Source organism: Coffea arabica, chromosome 11e (assembly GCF_036785885.1).
Source record: "Coffea arabica cultivar ET-39 chromosome 11e, Coffea Arabica ET-39 HiFi, whole genome shotgun sequence".
NCBI classification, from domain to species: domain Eukaryota; kingdom Viridiplantae; phylum Streptophyta; class Magnoliopsida; order Gentianales; family Rubiaceae; genus Coffea; species Coffea arabica.
In genome coordinates this window covers 41818222-41837151 of record NC_092331.1, presented here as the reverse complement: position 1 = coordinate 41837151, position 18930 = coordinate 41818222, and the positions used below count along the sequence as shown (strand labels likewise).

At 39.8% G+C, this 18930-nt stretch overlaps 15 non-coding genes across 15 annotated transcripts; all 15 read right to left on the bottom strand.

The window, feature by feature from the left end:
* Positions 1-1028: 1028 nt before the first annotated feature.
* On the bottom strand, positions 1029-1147 carry LOC140031409 (5S ribosomal RNA). Its single transcript, XR_011835330.1, has one exon. It is a non-coding gene; the product is annotated as a 5S ribosomal RNA (ribosomal RNA).
* Positions 1148-2269: 1122 nt separating this feature from the next.
* LOC140031408 (5S ribosomal RNA) lies at positions 2270-2388 on the bottom strand. Its single transcript, XR_011835329.1, has one exon. It is a non-coding gene; the product is annotated as a 5S ribosomal RNA (ribosomal RNA).
* A 1122-nt stretch (positions 2389-3510) lies between these two features.
* Positions 3511-3629, bottom strand: LOC140031407 (5S ribosomal RNA). Its single transcript, XR_011835328.1, has one exon. It is a non-coding gene; the product is annotated as a 5S ribosomal RNA (ribosomal RNA).
* Positions 3630-4751: 1122 nt separating this feature from the next.
* LOC140031406 (5S ribosomal RNA) lies at positions 4752-4870 on the bottom strand. The gene has a single exon (XR_011835327.1). It is a non-coding gene; the product is annotated as a 5S ribosomal RNA (ribosomal RNA).
* A 1122-nt stretch (positions 4871-5992) lies between these two features.
* On the bottom strand, positions 5993-6111 carry LOC140031405 (5S ribosomal RNA). Its single transcript, XR_011835326.1, has one exon. It is a non-coding gene; the product is annotated as a 5S ribosomal RNA (ribosomal RNA).
* Positions 6112-7233: 1122 nt separating this feature from the next.
* Positions 7234-7352, bottom strand: LOC140031403 (5S ribosomal RNA). The gene has a single exon (XR_011835324.1). It is a non-coding gene; the product is annotated as a 5S ribosomal RNA (ribosomal RNA).
* A 1122-nt stretch (positions 7353-8474) lies between these two features.
* Positions 8475-8593, bottom strand: LOC140031402 (5S ribosomal RNA). Its single transcript, XR_011835323.1, has one exon. It is a non-coding gene; the product is annotated as a 5S ribosomal RNA (ribosomal RNA).
* A 1122-nt stretch (positions 8594-9715) lies between these two features.
* LOC140031401 (5S ribosomal RNA) lies at positions 9716-9834 on the bottom strand. The gene has a single exon (XR_011835322.1). It is a non-coding gene; the product is annotated as a 5S ribosomal RNA (ribosomal RNA).
* Positions 9835-10956: 1122 nt separating this feature from the next.
* Positions 10957-11075, bottom strand: LOC140031400 (5S ribosomal RNA). The gene has a single exon (XR_011835321.1). It is a non-coding gene; the product is annotated as a 5S ribosomal RNA (ribosomal RNA).
* A 1122-nt stretch (positions 11076-12197) lies between these two features.
* Positions 12198-12316, bottom strand: LOC140031399 (5S ribosomal RNA). Its single transcript, XR_011835320.1, has one exon. It is a non-coding gene; the product is annotated as a 5S ribosomal RNA (ribosomal RNA).
* Positions 12317-13438: 1122 nt separating this feature from the next.
* Positions 13439-13557, bottom strand: LOC140031398 (5S ribosomal RNA). Its single transcript, XR_011835319.1, has one exon. It is a non-coding gene; the product is annotated as a 5S ribosomal RNA (ribosomal RNA).
* Positions 13558-14679: 1122 nt separating this feature from the next.
* LOC140031397 (5S ribosomal RNA) lies at positions 14680-14798 on the bottom strand. Its single transcript, XR_011835318.1, has one exon. It is a non-coding gene; the product is annotated as a 5S ribosomal RNA (ribosomal RNA).
* Positions 14799-15920: 1122 nt separating this feature from the next.
* On the bottom strand, positions 15921-16039 carry LOC140031396 (5S ribosomal RNA). Its single transcript, XR_011835317.1, has one exon. It is a non-coding gene; the product is annotated as a 5S ribosomal RNA (ribosomal RNA).
* Positions 16040-17161: 1122 nt separating this feature from the next.
* LOC140031395 (5S ribosomal RNA) lies at positions 17162-17280 on the bottom strand. The gene has a single exon (XR_011835316.1). It is a non-coding gene; the product is annotated as a 5S ribosomal RNA (ribosomal RNA).
* A 1122-nt stretch (positions 17281-18402) lies between these two features.
* Positions 18403-18521, bottom strand: LOC140031394 (5S ribosomal RNA). Its single transcript, XR_011835315.1, has one exon. It is a non-coding gene; the product is annotated as a 5S ribosomal RNA (ribosomal RNA).
* Between the last annotated feature and the right edge of the window lie 409 nt (positions 18522-18930).

Here is an 18930-nt window from a genome sequence, read left to right as displayed (position 1 = left end):
GCATTTTCCTCTTATCCTTTTATTTATTTACTTTATATATTTTTTTGTTATTGATTTGCACCCTGTTTTTTTCCCTCATCCCGCAACTCTAAATTATCATGAAATCAATCCTTCACGCTTGCAGTCAGGGGTGGCAATTCGGGTCCAAATCAGGTTGGCGGGTCGGGTTCGGGTCAACAGACCCGCCAGAAAATCTGTTGACCCGAACCCCGACCCGCCAACCCGTGACGGGTCAGGTATGCTGACCCGAACCCGAAAATTTCAGGTTTACGGGGCGGCGGGTCGACCCGAAATGACCCGAAACTTAATTTTAATTTATTAATTTATCACTGTAATTTCTAATAAAATCAATTTCTCACAAAACTAATTACATAATCAAGTAATAAAAATTTAAATAAATGATTCCAAATCAAATCTAAAATAAATTAAACACCGTAAAAGTGTTTTATCCCAAGCAAAATATAAAATAAATTAAAACAATACAAAAGTGAAAAATAATATAATATATTATTTGTCCAAGTATAATAATTTCAACTTCACACAAATTAAATAAATTCGTTTAGGATTAAGTAATTAATGCCTTTGAAAAAAAGAATAACTTAGTTTAGTTAGATAAAATTATTTTTATGTTTATTAAATTATTTTTAATTCGTAAACGGGTCATATCGGGTCATATCAGGTCACCACGGGTTGACCCGAAATCGACCGGTTTTCTTTTCGGGTTCATCGGGTCCAACCCGATTCTGACCCGAATTCCCGAAACCTCAACCCAAACCCATTAATTTCGTGTTAGGTTCGTGTCGTGTCGAAAATTGCCACCCCTAGTTGCGGTGATACATTTGCGCCGACAAATTTGAGCGACGATCCGGGCTTTGATCGAGCCGTACCGTTCCTGATTTGTCTCGCGCCTTCAGATCCTCCTTCACGCTTCGACAAGAAGCAAAATATTAAGCAATCGTTCCGACGGAGCTAAATTACTACAGGATAAAGAACGAATAGGAAATTTGGATTTCGAAACAAAAAAGAGAGGGGTGCAACACGAGGACGTCCCAGGGGGTCACCCATCCTAGTACTACTCTCGCCCAAGCACGCTTAACTTCGGAGTTCTGATGGGATCCGGTGCATTAGTGCTGGTATGATCGCACCCGCCATGTTCCTTTCGCGTTATTCTTTTAAACTACCCCGTCCTGCGAAGCAGTGTGGCTTTTCTAGACCGAAATTCATTTTAAGCGTCAATTCAAGCATTTTCCTCTTATCCTTTTATTTATTTACTTTATATTTTTTTTTGTTATTGATTTGCACCCTGTTTTTTTCCCTCATCCCGCAACTCTAAATTATCATGAAATCAATCCTTCACGCTTGCAGTCAGGGGTGGCAATTCGGGTCCAAATCAGGTTGGCGGGTCGGGTTCGGGTCAACAGACCCGCCAGAAAATCTGTTGACCCGAACCCCGACCCGCCAACCCGTGACGGGTCAGGTATGCTGACCCGAACCCGAAAATTTCAGGTTTACGGGGCGGCGGGTCGACCCGAAATGACCCGAAACTTAATTTTAATTTATTAATTTATCACTGTAATTTCTAATAAAATCAATTTCTCACAAAACTAATTACATAATCAAGTAATAAAAATTTAAATAAATGATTCCAAATCAAATCTAAAATAAATTAAACACCGTAAAAGTGTTTTATCCCAAGCAAAATATAAAATAAATTAAAACAATACAAAAGTGAAAAATAATATAATATATTATTTGTCCAAGTATAATAATTTCAACTTCACACAAATTAAATAAATTCGTTTAGGATTAAGTAATTAATGCCTTTGAAAAAAAGAATAACTTAGTTTAGTTAGATAAAATTATTTTTATGTTTATTAAATTATTTTTAATTCGTAAACGGGTCATATCGGGTCATATCAGGTCACCACGGGTTGACCCGAAATCGACCGGTTTTCTTTTCGGGTTCATCGGGTCCAACCCGATTCTGACCCGAATTCCCGAAACCTCAACCCAAACCCATTAATTTCGTGTTAGGTTCGTGTCGTGTCGAAAATTGCCACCCCTAGTTGCGGTGATACATTTGCGCCGACAAATTTGAGCGACGATCCGGGCTTTGATCGAGCCGTACCGTTCCTGATTTGTCTCGCGCCTTCAGATCCTCCTTCACGCTTCGACAAGAAGCAAAATATTAAGCAATCGTTCCGACGGAGCTAAATTACTACAGGATAAAGAACGAATAGGAAATTTGGATTTCGAAACAAAAAAGAGAGGGGTGCAACACGAGGACGTCCCAGGGGGTCACCCATCCTAGTACTACTCTCGCCCAAGCACGCTTAACTTCGGAGTTCTGATGGGATCCGGTGCATTAGTGCTGGTATGATCGCACCCGCCATGTTCCTTTCGCGTTATTCTTTTAAACTACCCCGTCCTGCGAAGCAGTGTGGCTTTTCTAGACCGAAATTCATTTTAAGCGTCAATTCAAGCATTTTCCTCTTATCCTTTTATTTATTTACTTTATATATTTTTTTGTTATTGATTTGCACCCTGTTTTTTTCCCTCATCCCGCAACTCTAAATTATCATGAAATCAATCCTTCACGCTTGCAGTCAGGGGTGGCAATTCGGGTCCAAATCAGGTTGGCGGGTCGGGTTCGGGTCAACAGACCCGCCAGAAAATCTGTTGACCCGAACCCCGACCCGCCAACCCGTGACGGGTCAGGTATGCTGACCCGAACCCGAAAATTTCAGGTTTACGGGGCGGCGGGTCGACCCGAAATGACCCGAAACTTAATTTTAATTTATTAATTTATCACTGTAATTTCTAATAAAATCAATTTCTCACAAAACTAATTACATAATCAAGTAATAAAAATTTAAATAAATGATTCCAAATCAAATCTAAAATAAATTAAACACCGTAAAAGTGTTTTATCCCAAGCAAAATATAAAATAAATTAAAACAATACAAAAGTGAAAAATAATATAATATATTATTTGTCCAAGTATAATAATTTCAACTTCACACAAATTAAATAAATTCGTTTAGGATTAAGTAATTAATGCCTTTGAAAAAAAGAATAACTTAGTTTAGTTAGATAAAATTATTTTTATGTTTATTAAATTATTTTTAATTCGTAAACGGGTCATATCGGGTCATATCAGGTCACCACGGGTTGACCCGAAATCGACCGGTTTTCTTTTCGGGTTCATCGGGTCCAACCCGATTCTGACCCGAATTCCCGAAACCTCAACCCAAACCCATTAATTTCGTGTTAGGTTCGTGTCGTGTCGAAAATTGCCACCCCTAGTTGCGGTGATACATTTGCGCCGACAAATTTGAGCGACGATCCGGGCTTTGATCGAGCCGTACCGTTCCTGATTTGTCTCGCGCCTTCAGATCCTCCTTCACGCTTCGACAAGAAGCAAAATATTAAGCAATCGTTCCGACGGAGCTAAATTACTACAGGATAAAGAACGAATAGGAAATTTGGATTTCGAAACAAAAAAGAGAGGGGTGCAACACGAGGACGTCCCAGGGGGTCACCCATCCTAGTACTACTCTCGCCCAAGCACGCTTAACTTCGGAGTTCTGATGGGATCCGGTGCATTAGTGCTGGTATGATCGCACCCGCCATGTTCCTTTCGCGTTATTCTTTTAAACTACCCCGTCCTGCGAAGCAGTGTGGCTTTTCTAGACCGAAATTCATTTTAAGCGTCAATTCAAGCATTTTCCTCTTATCCTTTTATTTATTTACTTTATATTTTTTTTTGTTATTGATTTGCACCCTGTTTTTTTCCCTCATCCCGCAACTCTAAATTATCATGAAATCAATCCTTCACGCTTGCAGTCAGGGGTGGCAATTCGGGTCCAAATCAGGTTGGCGGGTCGGGTTCGGGTCAACAGACCCGCCAGAAAATCTGTTGACCCGAACCCCGACCCGCCAACCCGTGACGGGTCAGGTATGCTGACCCGAACCCGAAAATTTCAGGTTTACGGGGCGGCGGGTCGACCCGAAATGACCCGAAACTTAATTTTAATTTATTAATTTATCACTGTAATTTCTAATAAAATCAATTTCTCACAAAACTAATTACATAATCAAGTAATAAAAATTTAAATAAATGATTCCAAATCAAATCTAAAATAAATTAAACACCGTAAAAGTGTTTTATCCCAAGCAAAATATAAAATAAATTAAAACAATACAAAAGTGAAAAATAATATAATATATTATTTGTCCAAGTATAATAATTTCAACTTCACACAAATTAAATAAATTCGTTTAGGATTAAGTAATTAATGCCTTTGAAAAAAAGAATAACTTAGTTTAGTTAGATAAAATTATTTTTATGTTTATTAAATTATTTTTAATTCGTAAACGGGTCATATCGGGTCATATCAGGTCACCACGGGTTGACCCGAAATCGACCGGTTTTCTTTTCGGGTTCATCGGGTCCAACCCGATTCTGACCCGAATTCCCGAAACCTCAACCCAAACCCATTAATTTCGTGTTAGGTTCGTGTCGTGTCGAAAATTGCCACCCCTAGTTGCGGTGATACATTTGCGCCGACAAATTTGAGCGACGATCCGGGCTTTGATCGAGCCGTACCGTTCCTGATTTGTCTCGCGCCTTCAGATCCTCCTTCACGCTTCGACAAGAAGCAAAATATTAAGCAATCGTTCCGACGGAGCTAAATTACTACAGGATAAAGAACGAATAGGAAATTTGGATTTCGAAACAAAAAAGAGAGGGGTGCAACACGAGGACGTCCCAGGGGGTCACCCATCCTAGTACTACTCTCGCCCAAGCACGCTTAACTTCGGAGTTCTGATGGGATCCGGTGCATTAGTGCTGGTATGATCGCACCCGCCATGTTCCTTTCGCGTTATTCTTTTAAACTACCCCGTCCTGCGAAGCAGTGTGGCTTTTCTAGACCGAAATTCATTTTAAGCGTCAATTCAAGCATTTTCCTCTTATCCTTTTATTTATTTACTTTATATATTTTTTTGTTATTGATTTGCACCCTGTTTTTTTCCCTCATCCCGCAACTCTAAATTATCATGAAATCAATCCTTCACGCTTGCAGTCAGGGGTGGCAATTCGGGTCCAAATCAGGTTGGCGGGTCGGGTTCGGGTCAACAGACCCGCCAGAAAATCTGTTGACCCGAACCCCGACCCGCCAACCCGTGACGGGTCAGGTATGCTGACCCGAACCCGAAAATTTCAGGTTTACGGGGCGGCGGGTCGACCCGAAATGACCCGAAACTTAATTTTAATTTATTAATTTATCACTGTAATTTCTAATAAAATCAATTTCTCACAAAACTAATTACATAATCAAGTAATAAAAATTTAAATAAATGATTCCAAATCAAATCTAAAATAAATTAAACACCGTAAAAGTGTTTTATCCCAAGCAAAATATAAAATAAATTAAAACAATACAAAAGTGAAAAATAATATAATATATTATTTGTCCAAGTATAATAATTTCAACTTCACACAAATTAAATAAATTCGTTTAGGATTAAGTAATTAATGCCTTTGAAAAAAAGAATAACTTAGTTTAGTTAGATAAAATTATTTTTATGTTTATTAAATTATTTTTAATTCGTAAACGGGTCATATCGGGTCATATCAGGTCACCACGGGTTGACCCGAAATCGACCGGTTTTCTTTTCGGGTTCATCGGGTCCAACCCGATTCTGACCCGAATTCCCGAAACCTCAACCCAAACCCATTAATTTCGTGTTAGGTTCGTGTCGTGTCGAAAATTGCCACCCCTAGTTGCGGTGATACATTTGCGCCGACAAATTTGAGCGACGATCCGGGCTTTGATCGAGCCGTACCGTTCCTGATTTGTCTCGCGCCTTCAGATCCTCCTTCACGCTTCGACAAGAAGCAAAATATTAAGCAATCGTTCCGACGGAGCTAAATTACTACAGGATAAAGAACGAATAGGAAATTTGGATTTCGAAACAAAAAAGAGAGGGGTGCAACACGAGGACGTCCCAGGGGGTCACCCATCCTAGTACTACTCTCGCCCAAGCACGCTTAACTTCGGAGTTCTGATGGGATCCGGTGCATTAGTGCTGGTATGATCGCACCCGCCATGTTCCTTTCGCGTTATTCTTTTAAACTACCCCGTCCTGCGAAGCAGTGTGGCTTTTCTAGACCGAAATTCATTTTAAGCGTCAATTCAAGCATTTTCCTCTTATCCTTTTATTTATTTACTTTATATTTTTTTTTGTTATTGATTTGCACCCTGTTTTTTTCCCTCATCCCGCAACTCTAAATTATCATGAAATCAATCCTTCACGCTTGCAGTCAGGGGTGGCAATTCGGGTCCAAATCAGGTTGGCGGGTCGGGTTCGGGTCAACAGACCCGCCAGAAAATCTGTTGACCCGAACCCCGACCCGCCAACCCGTGACGGGTCAGGTATGCTGACCCGAACCCGAAAATTTCAGGTTTACGGGGCGGCGGGTCGACCCGAAATGACCCGAAACTTAATTTTAATTTATTAATTTATCACTGTAATTTCTAATAAAATCAATTTCTCACAAAACTAATTACATAATCAAGTAATAAAAATTTAAATAAATGATTCCAAATCAAATCTAAAATAAATTAAACACCGTAAAAGTGTTTTATCCCAAGCAAAATATAAAATAAATTAAAACAATACAAAAGTGAAAAATAATATAATATATTATTTGTCCAAGTATAATAATTTCAACTTCACACAAATTAAATAAATTCGTTTAGGATTAAGTAATTAATGCCTTTGAAAAAAAGAATAACTTAGTTTAGTTAGATAAAATTATTTTTATGTTTATTAAATTATTTTTAATTCGTAAACGGGTCATATCGGGTCATATCAGGTCACCACGGGTTGACCCGAAATCGACCGGTTTTCTTTTCGGGTTCATCGGGTCCAACCCGATTCTGACCCGAATTCCCGAAACCTCAACCCAAACCCATTAATTTCGTGTTAGGTTCGTGTCGTGTCGAAAATTGCCACCCCTAGTTGCGGTGATACATTTGCGCCGACAAATTTGAGCGACGATCCGGGCTTTGATCGAGCCGTACCGTTCCTGATTTGTCTCGCGCCTTCAGATCCTCCTTCACGCTTCGACAAGAAGCAAAATATTAAGCAATCGTTCCGACGGAGCTAAATTACTACAGGATAAAGAACGAATAGGAAATTTGGATTTCGAAACAAAAAAGAGAGGGGTGCAACACGAGGACGTCCCAGGGGGTCACCCATCCTAGTACTACTCTCGCCCAAGCACGCTTAACTTCGGAGTTCTGATGGGATCCGGTGCATTAGTGCTGGTATGATCGCACCCGCCATGTTCCTTTCGCGTTATTCTTTTAAACTACCCCGTCCTGCGAAGCAGTGTGGCTTTTCTAGACCGAAATTCATTTTAAGCGTCAATTCAAGCATTTTCCTCTTATCCTTTTATTTATTTACTTTATATTTTTTTTTGTTATTGATTTGCACCCTGTTTTTTTCCCTCATCCCGCAACTCTAAATTATCATGAAATCAATCCTTCACGCTTGCAGTCAGGGGTGGCAATTCGGGTCCAAATCAGGTTGGCGGGTCGGGTTCGGGTCAACAGACCCGCCAGAAAATCTGTTGACCCGAACCCCGACCCGCCAACCCGTGACGGGTCAGGTATGCTGACCCGAACCCGAAAATTTCAGGTTTACGGGGCGGCGGGTCGACCCGAAATGACCCGAAACTTAATTTTAATTTATTAATTTATCACTGTAATTTCTAATAAAATCAATTTCTCACAAAACTAATTACATAATCAAGTAATAAAAATTTAAATAAATGATTCCAAATCAAATCTAAAATAAATTAAACACCGTAAAAGTGTTTTATCCCAAGCAAAATATAAAATAAATTAAAACAATACAAAAGTGAAAAATAATATAATATATTATTTGTCCAAGTATAATAATTTCAACTTCACACAAATTAAATAAATTCGTTTAGGATTAAGTAATTAATGCCTTTGAAAAAAAGAATAACTTAGTTTAGTTAGATAAAATTATTTTTATGTTTATTAAATTATTTTTAATTCGTAAACGGGTCATATCGGGTCATATCAGGTCACCACGGGTTGACCCGAAATCGACCGGTTTTCTTTTCGGGTTCATCGGGTCCAACCCGATTCTGACCCGAATTCCCGAAACCTCAACCCAAACCCATTAATTTCGTGTTAGGTTCGTGTCGTGTCGAAAATTGCCACCCCTAGTTGCGGTGATACATTTGCGCCGACAAATTTGAGCGACGATCCGGGCTTTGATCGAGCCGTACCGTTCCTGATTTGTCTCGCGCCTTCAGATCCTCCTTCACGCTTCGACAAGAAGCAAAATATTAAGCAATCGTTCCGACGGAGCTAAATTACTACAGGATAAAGAACGAATAGGAAATTTGGATTTCGAAACAAAAAAGAGAGGGGTGCAACACGAGGACGTCCCAGGGGGTCACCCATCCTAGTACTACTCTCGCCCAAGCACGCTTAACTTCGGAGTTCTGATGGGATCCGGTGCATTAGTGCTGGTATGATCGCACCCGCCATGTTCCTTTCGCGTTATTCTTTTAAACTACCCCGTCCTGCGAAGCAGTGTGGCTTTTCTAGACCGAAATTCATTTTAAGCGTCAATTCAAGCATTTTCCTCTTATCCTTTTATTTATTTACTTTATATTTTTTTTTGTTATTGATTTGCACCCTGTTTTTTTCCCTCATCCCGCAACTCTAAATTATCATGAAATCAATCCTTCACGCTTGCAGTCAGGGGTGGCAATTCGGGTCCAAATCAGGTTGGCGGGTCGGGTTCGGGTCAACAGACCCGCCAGAAAATCTGTTGACCCGAACCCCGACCCGCCAACCCGTGACGGGTCAGGTATGCTGACCCGAACCCGAAAATTTCAGGTTTACGGGGCGGCGGGTCGACCCGAAATGACCCGAAACTTAATTTTAATTTATTAATTTATCACTGTAATTTCTAATAAAATCAATTTCTCACAAAACTAATTACATAATCAAGTAATAAAAATTTAAATAAATGATTCCAAATCAAATCTAAAATAAATTAAACACCGTAAAAGTGTTTTATCCCAAGCAAAATATAAAATAAATTAAAACAATACAAAAGTGAAAAATAATATAATATATTATTTGTCCAAGTATAATAATTTCAACTTCACACAAATTAAATAAATTCGTTTAGGATTAAGTAATTAATGCCTTTGAAAAAAAGAATAACTTAGTTTAGTTAGATAAAATTATTTTTATGTTTATTAAATTATTTTTAATTCGTAAACGGGTCATATCGGGTCATATCAGGTCACCACGGGTTGACCCGAAATCGACCGGTTTTCTTTTCGGGTTCATCGGGTCCAACCCGATTCTGACCCGAATTCCCGAAACCTCAACCCAAACCCATTAATTTCGTGTTAGGTTCGTGTCGTGTCGAAAATTGCCACCCCTAGTTGCGGTGATACATTTGCGCCGACAAATTTGAGCGACGATCCGGGCTTTGATCGAGCCGTACCGTTCCTGATTTGTCTCGCGCCTTCAGATCCTCCTTCACGCTTCGACAAGAAGCAAAATATTAAGCAATCGTTCCGACGGAGCTAAATTACTACAGGATAAAGAACGAATAGGAAATTTGGATTTCGAAACAAAAAAGAGAGGGGTGCAACACGAGGACGTCCCAGGGGGTCACCCATCCTAGTACTACTCTCGCCCAAGCACGCTTAACTTCGGAGTTCTGATGGGATCCGGTGCATTAGTGCTGGTATGATCGCACCCGCCATGTTCCTTTCGCGTTATTCTTTTAAACTACCCCGTCCTGCGAAGCAGTGTGGCTTTTCTAGACCGAAATTCATTTTAAGCGTCAATTCAAGCATTTTCCTCTTATCCTTTTATTTATTTACTTTATATTTTTTTTTGTTATTGATTTGCACCCTGTTTTTTTCCCTCATCCCGCAACTCTAAATTATCATGAAATCAATCCTTCACGCTTGCAGTCAGGGGTGGCAATTCGGGTCCAAATCAGGTTGGCGGGTCGGGTTCGGGTCAACAGACCCGCCAGAAAATCTGTTGACCCGAACCCCGACCCGCCAACCCGTGACGGGTCAGGTATGCTGACCCGAACCCGAAAATTTCAGGTTTACGGGGCGGCGGGTCGACCCGAAATGACCCGAAACTTAATTTTAATTTATTAATTTATCACTGTAATTTCTAATAAAATCAATTTCTCACAAAACTAATTACATAATCAAGTAATAAAAATTTAAATAAATGATTCCAAATCAAATCTAAAATAAATTAAACACCGTAAAAGTGTTTTATCCCAAGCAAAATATAAAATAAATTAAAACAATACAAAAGTGAAAAATAATATAATATATTATTTGTCCAAGTATAATAATTTCAACTTCACACAAATTAAATAAATTCGTTTAGGATTAAGTAATTAATGCCTTTGAAAAAAAGAATAACTTAGTTTAGTTAGATAAAATTATTTTTATGTTTATTAAATTATTTTTAATTCGTAAACGGGTCATATCGGGTCATATCAGGTCACCACGGGTTGACCCGAAATCGACCGGTTTTCTTTTCGGGTTCATCGGGTCCAACCCGATTCTGACCCGAATTCCCGAAACCTCAACCCAAACCCATTAATTTCGTGTTAGGTTCGTGTCGTGTCGAAAATTGCCACCCCTAGTTGCGGTGATACATTTGCGCCGACAAATTTGAGCGACGATCCGGGCTTTGATCGAGCCGTACCGTTCCTGATTTGTCTCGCGCCTTCAGATCCTCCTTCACGCTTCGACAAGAAGCAAAATATTAAGCAATCGTTCCGACGGAGCTAAATTACTACAGGATAAAGAACGAATAGGAAATTTGGATTTCGAAACAAAAAAGAGAGGGGTGCAACACGAGGACGTCCCAGGGGGTCACCCATCCTAGTACTACTCTCGCCCAAGCACGCTTAACTTCGGAGTTCTGATGGGATCCGGTGCATTAGTGCTGGTATGATCGCACCCGCCATGTTCCTTTCGCGTTATTCTTTTAAACTACCCCGTCCTGCGAAGCAGTGTGGCTTTTCTAGACCGAAATTCATTTTAAGCGTCAATTCAAGCATTTTCCTCTTATCCTTTTATTTATTTACTTTATATTTTTTTTTGTTATTGATTTGCACCCTGTTTTTTTCCCTCATCCCGCAACTCTAAATTATCATGAAATCAATCCTTCACGCTTGCAGTCAGGGGTGGCAATTCGGGTCCAAATCAGGTTGGCGGGTCGGGTTCGGGTCAACAGACCCGCCAGAAAATCTGTTGACCCGAACCCCGACCCGCCAACCCGTGACGGGTCAGGTATGCTGACCCGAACCCGAAAATTTCAGGTTTACGGGGCGGCGGGTCGACCCGAAATGACCCGAAACTTAATTTTAATTTATTAATTTATCACTGTAATTTCTAATAAAATCAATTTCTCACAAAACTAATTACATAATCAAGTAATAAAAATTTAAATAAATGATTCCAAATCAAATCTAAAATAAATTAAACACCGTAAAAGTGTTTTATCCCAAGCAAAATATAAAATAAATTAAAACAATACAAAAGTGAAAAATAATATAATATATTATTTGTCCAAGTATAATAATTTCAACTTCACACAAATTAAATAAATTCGTTTAGGATTAAGTAATTAATGCCTTTGAAAAAAAGAATAACTTAGTTTAGTTAGATAAAATTATTTTTATGTTTATTAAATTATTTTTAATTCGTAAACGGGTCATATCGGGTCATATCAGGTCACCACGGGTTGACCCGAAATCGACCGGTTTTCTTTTCGGGTTCATCGGGTCCAACCCGATTCTGACCCGAATTCCCGAAACCTCAACCCAAACCCATTAATTTCGTGTTAGGTTCGTGTCGTGTCGAAAATTGCCACCCCTAGTTGCGGTGATACATTTGCGCCGACAAATTTGAGCGACGATCCGGGCTTTGATCGAGCCGTACCGTTCCTGATTTGTCTCGCGCCTTCAGATCCTCCTTCACGCTTCGACAAGAAGCAAAATATTAAGCAATCGTTCCGACGGAGCTAAATTACTACAGGATAAAGAACGAATAGGAAATTTGGATTTCGAAACAAAAAAGAGAGGGGTGCAACACGAGGACGTCCCAGGGGGTCACCCATCCTAGTACTACTCTCGCCCAAGCACGCTTAACTTCGGAGTTCTGATGGGATCCGGTGCATTAGTGCTGGTATGATCGCACCCGCCATGTTCCTTTCGCGTTATTCTTTTAAACTACCCCGTCCTGCGAAGCAGTGTGGCTTTTCTAGACCGAAATTCATTTTAAGCGTCAATTCAAGCATTTTCCTCTTATCCTTTTATTTATTTACTTTATATTTTTTTTTGTTATTGATTTGCACCCTGTTTTTTTCCCTCATCCCGCAACTCTAAATTATCATGAAATCAATCCTTCACGCTTGCAGTCAGGGGTGGCAATTCGGGTCCAAATCAGGTTGGCGGGTCGGGTTCGGGTCAACAGACCCGCCAGAAAATCTGTTGACCCGAACCCCGACCCGCCAACCCGTGACGGGTCAGGTATGCTGACCCGAACCCGAAAATTTCAGGTTTACGGGGCGGCGGGTCGACCCGAAATGACCCGAAACTTAATTTTAATTTATTAATTTATCACTGTAATTTCTAATAAAATCAATTTCTCACAAAACTAATTACATAATCAAGTAATAAAAATTTAAATAAATGATTCCAAATCAAATCTAAAATAAATTAAACACCGTAAAAGTGTTTTATCCCAAGCAAAATATAAAATAAATTAAAACAATACAAAAGTGAAAAATAATATAATATATTATTTGTCCAAGTATAATAATTTCAACTTCACACAAATTAAATAAATTCGTTTAGGATTAAGTAATTAATGCCTTTGAAAAAAAGAATAACTTAGTTTAGTTAGATAAAATTATTTTTATGTTTATTAAATTATTTTTAATTCGTAAACGGGTCATATCGGGTCATATCAGGTCACCACGGGTTGACCCGAAATCGACCGGTTTTCTTTTCGGGTTCATCGGGTCCAACCCGATTCTGACCCGAATTCCCGAAACCTCAACCCAAACCCATTAATTTCGTGTTAGGTTCGTGTCGTGTCGAAAATTGCCACCCCTAGTTGCGGTGATACATTTGCGCCGACAAATTTGAGCGACGATCCGGGCTTTGATCGAGCCGTACCGTTCCTGATTTGTCTCGCGCCTTCAGATCCTCCTTCACGCTTCGACAAGAAGCAAAATATTAAGCAATCGTTCCGACGGAGCTAAATTACTACAGGATAAAGAACGAATAGGAAATTTGGATTTCGAAACAAAAAAGAGAGGGGTGCAACACGAGGACGTCCCAGGGGGTCACCCATCCTAGTACTACTCTCGCCCAAGCACGCTTAACTTCGGAGTTCTGATGGGATCCGGTGCATTAGTGCTGGTATGATCGCACCCGCCATGTTCCTTTCGCGTTATTCTTTTAAACTACCCCGTCCTGCGAAGCAGTGTGGCTTTTCTAGACCGAAATTCATTTTAAGCGTCAATTCAAGCATTTTCCTCTTATCCTTTTATTTATTTACTTTATATTTTTTTTTGTTATTGATTTGCACCCTGTTTTTTTCCCTCATCCCGCAACTCTAAATTATCATGAAATCAATCCTTCACGCTTGCAGTCAGGGGTGGCAATTCGGGTCCAAATCAGGTTGGCGGGTCGGGTTCGGGTCAACAGACCCGCCAGAAAATCTGTTGACCCGAACCCCGACCCGCCAACCCGTGACGGGTCAGGTATGCTGACCCGAACCCGAAAATTTCAGGTTTACGGGGCGGCGGGTCGACCCGAAATGACCCGAAACTTAATTTTAATTTATTAATTTATCACTGTAATTTCTAATAAAATCAATTTCTCACAAAACTAATTACATAATCAAGTAATAAAAATTTAAATAAATGATTCCAAATCAAATCTAAAATAAATTAAACACCGTAAAAGTGTTTTATCCCAAGCAAAATATAAAATAAATTAAAACAATACAAAAGTGAAAAATAATATAATATATTATTTGTCCAAGTATAATAATTTCAACTTCACACAAATTAAATAAATTCGTTTAGGATTAAGTAATTAATGCCTTTGAAAAAAAGAATAACTTAGTTTAGTTAGATAAAATTATTTTTATGTTTATTAAATTATTTTTAATTCGTAAACGGGTCATATCGGGTCATATCAGGTCACCACGGGTTGACCCGAAATCGACCGGTTTTCTTTTCGGGTTCATCGGGTCCAACCCGATTCTGACCCGAATTCCCGAAACCTCAACCCAAACCCATTAATTTCGTGTTAGGTTCGTGTCGTGTCGAAAATTGCCACCCCTAGTTGCGGTGATACATTTGCGCCGACAAATTTGAGCGACGATCCGGGCTTTGATCGAGCCGTACCGTTCCTGATTTGTCTCGCGCCTTCAGATCCTCCTTCACGCTTCGACAAGAAGCAAAATATTAAGCAATCGTTCCGACGGAGCTAAATTACTACAGGATAAAGAACGAATAGGAAATTTGGATTTCGAAACAAAAAAGAGAGGGGTGCAACACGAGGACGTCCCAGGGGGTCACCCATCCTAGTACTACTCTCGCCCAAGCACGCTTAACTTCGGAGTTCTGATGGGATCCGGTGCATTAGTGCTGGTATGATCGCACCCGCCATGTTCCTTTCGCGTTATTCTTTTAAACTACCCCGTCCTGCGAAGCAGTGTGGCTTTTCTAGACCGAAATTCATTTTAAGCGTCAATTCAAGCATTTTCCTCTTATCCTTTTATTTATTTACTTTATATTTTTTTTTGTTATTGATTTGCACCCTGTTTTTTTCCCTCATCCCGCAACTCTAAATTATCATGAAATCAATCCTTCACGCTTGCAGTCAGGGGTGGCAATTCGGGTCCAAATCAGGTTGGCGGGTCGGGTTCGGGTCAACAGACCCGCCAGAAAATCTGTTGACCCGAACCCCGACCCGCCAACCCGTGACGGGTCAGGTATGCTGACCCGAACCCGAAAATTTCAGGTTTACGGGGCGGCGGGTCGACCCGAAATGACCCGAAACTTAATTTTAATTTATTAATTTATCACTGTAATTTCTAATAAAATCAATTTCTCACAAAACTAATTACATAATCAAGTAATAAAAATTTAAATAAATGATTCCAAATCAAATCTAAAATAAATTAAACACCGTAAAAGTGTTTTATCCCAAGCAAAATATAAAATAAATTAAAACAATACAAAAGTGAAAAATAATATAATATATTATTTGTCCAAGTATAATAATTTCAACTTCACACAAATTAAATAAATTCGTTTAGGATTAAGTAATTAATGCCTTTGAAAAAAAGAATAACTTAGTTTAGTTAGATAAAATTATTTTTATGTTTATTAAATTATTTTTAATTCGTAAACGGGTCATATCGGGTCATATCAGGTCACCACGGGTTGACCCGAAATCGACCGGTTTTCTTTTCGGGTTCATCGGGTCCAACCCGATTCTGACCCGAATTCCCGAAACCTCAACCCAAACCCATTAATTTCGTGTTAGGTTCGTGTCGTGTCGAAAATTGCCACCCCTAGTTGCGGTGATACATTTGCGCCGACAAATTTGAGCGACGATCCGGGCTTTGATCGAGCCGTACCGTTCCTGATTTGTCTCGCGCCTTCAGATCCTCCTTCACGCTTCGACAAGAAGCAAAATATTAAGCAATCGTTCCGACGGAGCTAAATTACTACAGGATAAAGAACGAATAGGAAATTTGGATTTCGAAACAAAAAAGAGAGGGGTGCAACACGAGGACGTCCCAGGGGGTCACCCATCCTAGTACTACTCTCGCCCAAGCACGCTTAACTTCGGAGTTCTGATGGGATCCGGTGCATTAGTGCTGGTATGATCGCACCCGCCATGTTCCTTTCGCGTTATTCTTTTAAACTACCCCGTCCTGCGAAGCAGTGTGGCTTTTCTAGACCGAAATTCATTTTAAGCGTCAATTCAAGCATTTTCCTCTTATCCTTTTATTTATTTACTTTATATATTTTTTTGTTATTGATTTGCACCCTGTTTTTTTCCCTCATCCCGCAACTCTAAATTATCATGAAATCAATCCTTCACGCTTGCAGTCAGGGGTGGCAATTCGGGTCCAAATCAGGTTGGCGGGTCGGGTTCGGGTCAACAGACCCGCCAGAAAATCTGTTGACCCGAACCCCGACCCGCCAACCCGTGACGGGTCAGGTATGCTGACCCGAACCCGAAAATTTCAGGTTTACGGGGCGGCGGGTCGACCCGAAATGACCCGAAACTTAATTTTAATTTATTAATTTATCACTGTAATTTCTAATAAAATCAATTTCTCACAAAACTAATTACATAATCAAGTAATAAAAATTTAAATAAATGATTCCAAATCAAATCTAAAATAAATTAAACACCGTAAAAGTGTTTTATCCCAAGCAAAATATAAAATAAATTAAAACAATACAAAAGTGAAAAATAATATAATATATTATTTGTCCAAGTATAATAATTTCAACTTCACACAAATTAAATAAATTCGTTTAGGATTAAGTAATTAATGCCTTTGAAAAAAAGAATAACTTAGTTTAGTTAGATAAAATTATTTTTATGTTTATTAAATTATTTTTAATTCGTAAACGGGTCATATCGGGTCATATCAGGTCACCACGGGTTGACCCGAAATCGACCGGTTTTCTTTTCGGGTTCATCGGGTCCAACCCGATTCTGACCCGAATTCCCGAAACCTCAACCCAAACCCATTAATTTCGTGTTAGGTTCGTGTCGTGTCGAAAATTGCCACCCCTAGTTGCGGTGATACATTTGCGCCGACAAATTTGAGCGACGATCCGGGCTTTGATCGAGCCGTACCGTTCCTGATTTGTCTCGCGCCTTCAGATCCTCCTTCACGCTTCGACAAGAAGCAAAATATTAAGCAATCGTTCCGACGGAGCTAAATTACTACAGGATAAAGAACGAATAGGAAATTTGGATTTCGAAACAAAAAAGAGAGGGGTGCAACACGAGGACGTCCCAGGGGGTCACCCATCCTAGTACTACTCTCGCCCAAGCACGCTTAACTTCGGAGTTCTGATGGGATCCGGTGCATTAGTGCTGGTATGATCGCACCCGCCATGTTCCTTTCGCGTTATTCTTTTAAACTACCCCGTCCTGCGAAGCAGTGTGGCTTTTCTAGACCGAAATTCATTTTAAGCGTCAATTCAAGCATTTTCCTCTTATCCTTTTATTTATTTACTTTATATATTTTTTTGTTATTGATTTGCACCCTGTTTTTTTCCCTCATCCCGCAACTCTAAATTATCATGAAATCAATCCTTCACGCTTGCAGTCAGGGGTGGCAATTCGGGTCCAAATCAGGTTGGCGGGTCGGGTTCGGGTCAACAGACCCGCCAGAAAATCTGTTGACCCGAACCCCGACCCGCCAACCCGTGACGGGTCAGGTATGCTGACCCGAACCCGAAAATTTCAGGTTTACGGGGCGGCGGGTCGACCCGAAATGACCCGAAACTTAATTTTAATTTATTAATTTATCACTGTAATTTCTAATAAAATCAATTTCTCACAAAACTAATTACATAATCAAGTAATAAAAATTTAAATAAATGATTCCAAATCAAATCTAAAATAAATTAAACACCGTAAAAGTGTTTTATCCCAAGCAAAATATAAAATAAATTAAAACAATACAAAAGTGAAAAATAATATAATATATTATTTGTCCAAGTATAATAATTTCAACTTCACACAAATTAAATAAATTCGTTTAGGATTAAGTAATTAATGCCTTTGAAAAAAAGAATAACTTAGTTTAGTTAGATAAAATTATTTTTATGTTTATTAAATTATTTTTAATTCGTAAACGGGTCATATCGGGTCATATCAGGTCACCACGGGTTGACCCGAAATCGACCGGTTTTCTTTTCGGGTTCATCGGGTCCAACCCGATTCTGACCCGAATTCCCGAAACCTCAACCCAAACCCATTAATTTCGTGTTAGGTTCGTGTCGTGTCGAAAATTGCCACCCCTAGTTGCGGTGATACATTTGCGCCGACAAATTTGAGCGACGATCCGGGCTTTGATCGAGCCGTACCGTTCCTGATTTGTCTCGCGCCTTCAGATCCTCCTTCACGCTTCGACAAGAAGCAAAATATTAAGCAATCGTTCCGACGGAGCTAAATTACTACAGGATAAAGAACGAATAGGAAATTTGGATTTCGAAACAAAAAAGAGAGGGGTGCAACACGAGGACGTCCCAGGGGGTCACCCATCCTAGTACTACTCTCGCCCAAGCACGCTTAACTTCGGAGTTCTGATGGGATCCGGTGCATTAGTGCTGGTATGATCGCACCCGCCATGTTCCTTTCGCGTTATTCTTTTAAACTACCCCGTCCTGCGAAGCAGTGTGGCTTTTCTAGACCGAAATTCATTTTAAGCGTCAATTCAAGCATTTTCCTCTTATCCTTTTATTTATTTACTTTATATATTTTTTTGTTATTGATTTGCACCCTGTTTTTTTCCCTCATCCCGCAACTCTAAATTATCATGAAATCAATCCTTCACGCTTGCAGTCAGGGGTGGCAATTCGGGTCCAAATCAGGTTGGCGGGTCGGGTTCGGGTCAACAGACCCGCCAGAAAATCTGTTGACCCGAACCCCGACCCGCCAACCCGTGACGGGTCAGGTATGCTGACCCGAACCCGAAAATTTCAGGTTTACGGGGCGGCGGGTCGACCCGAAATGACCCGAAACTTAATTTTAAT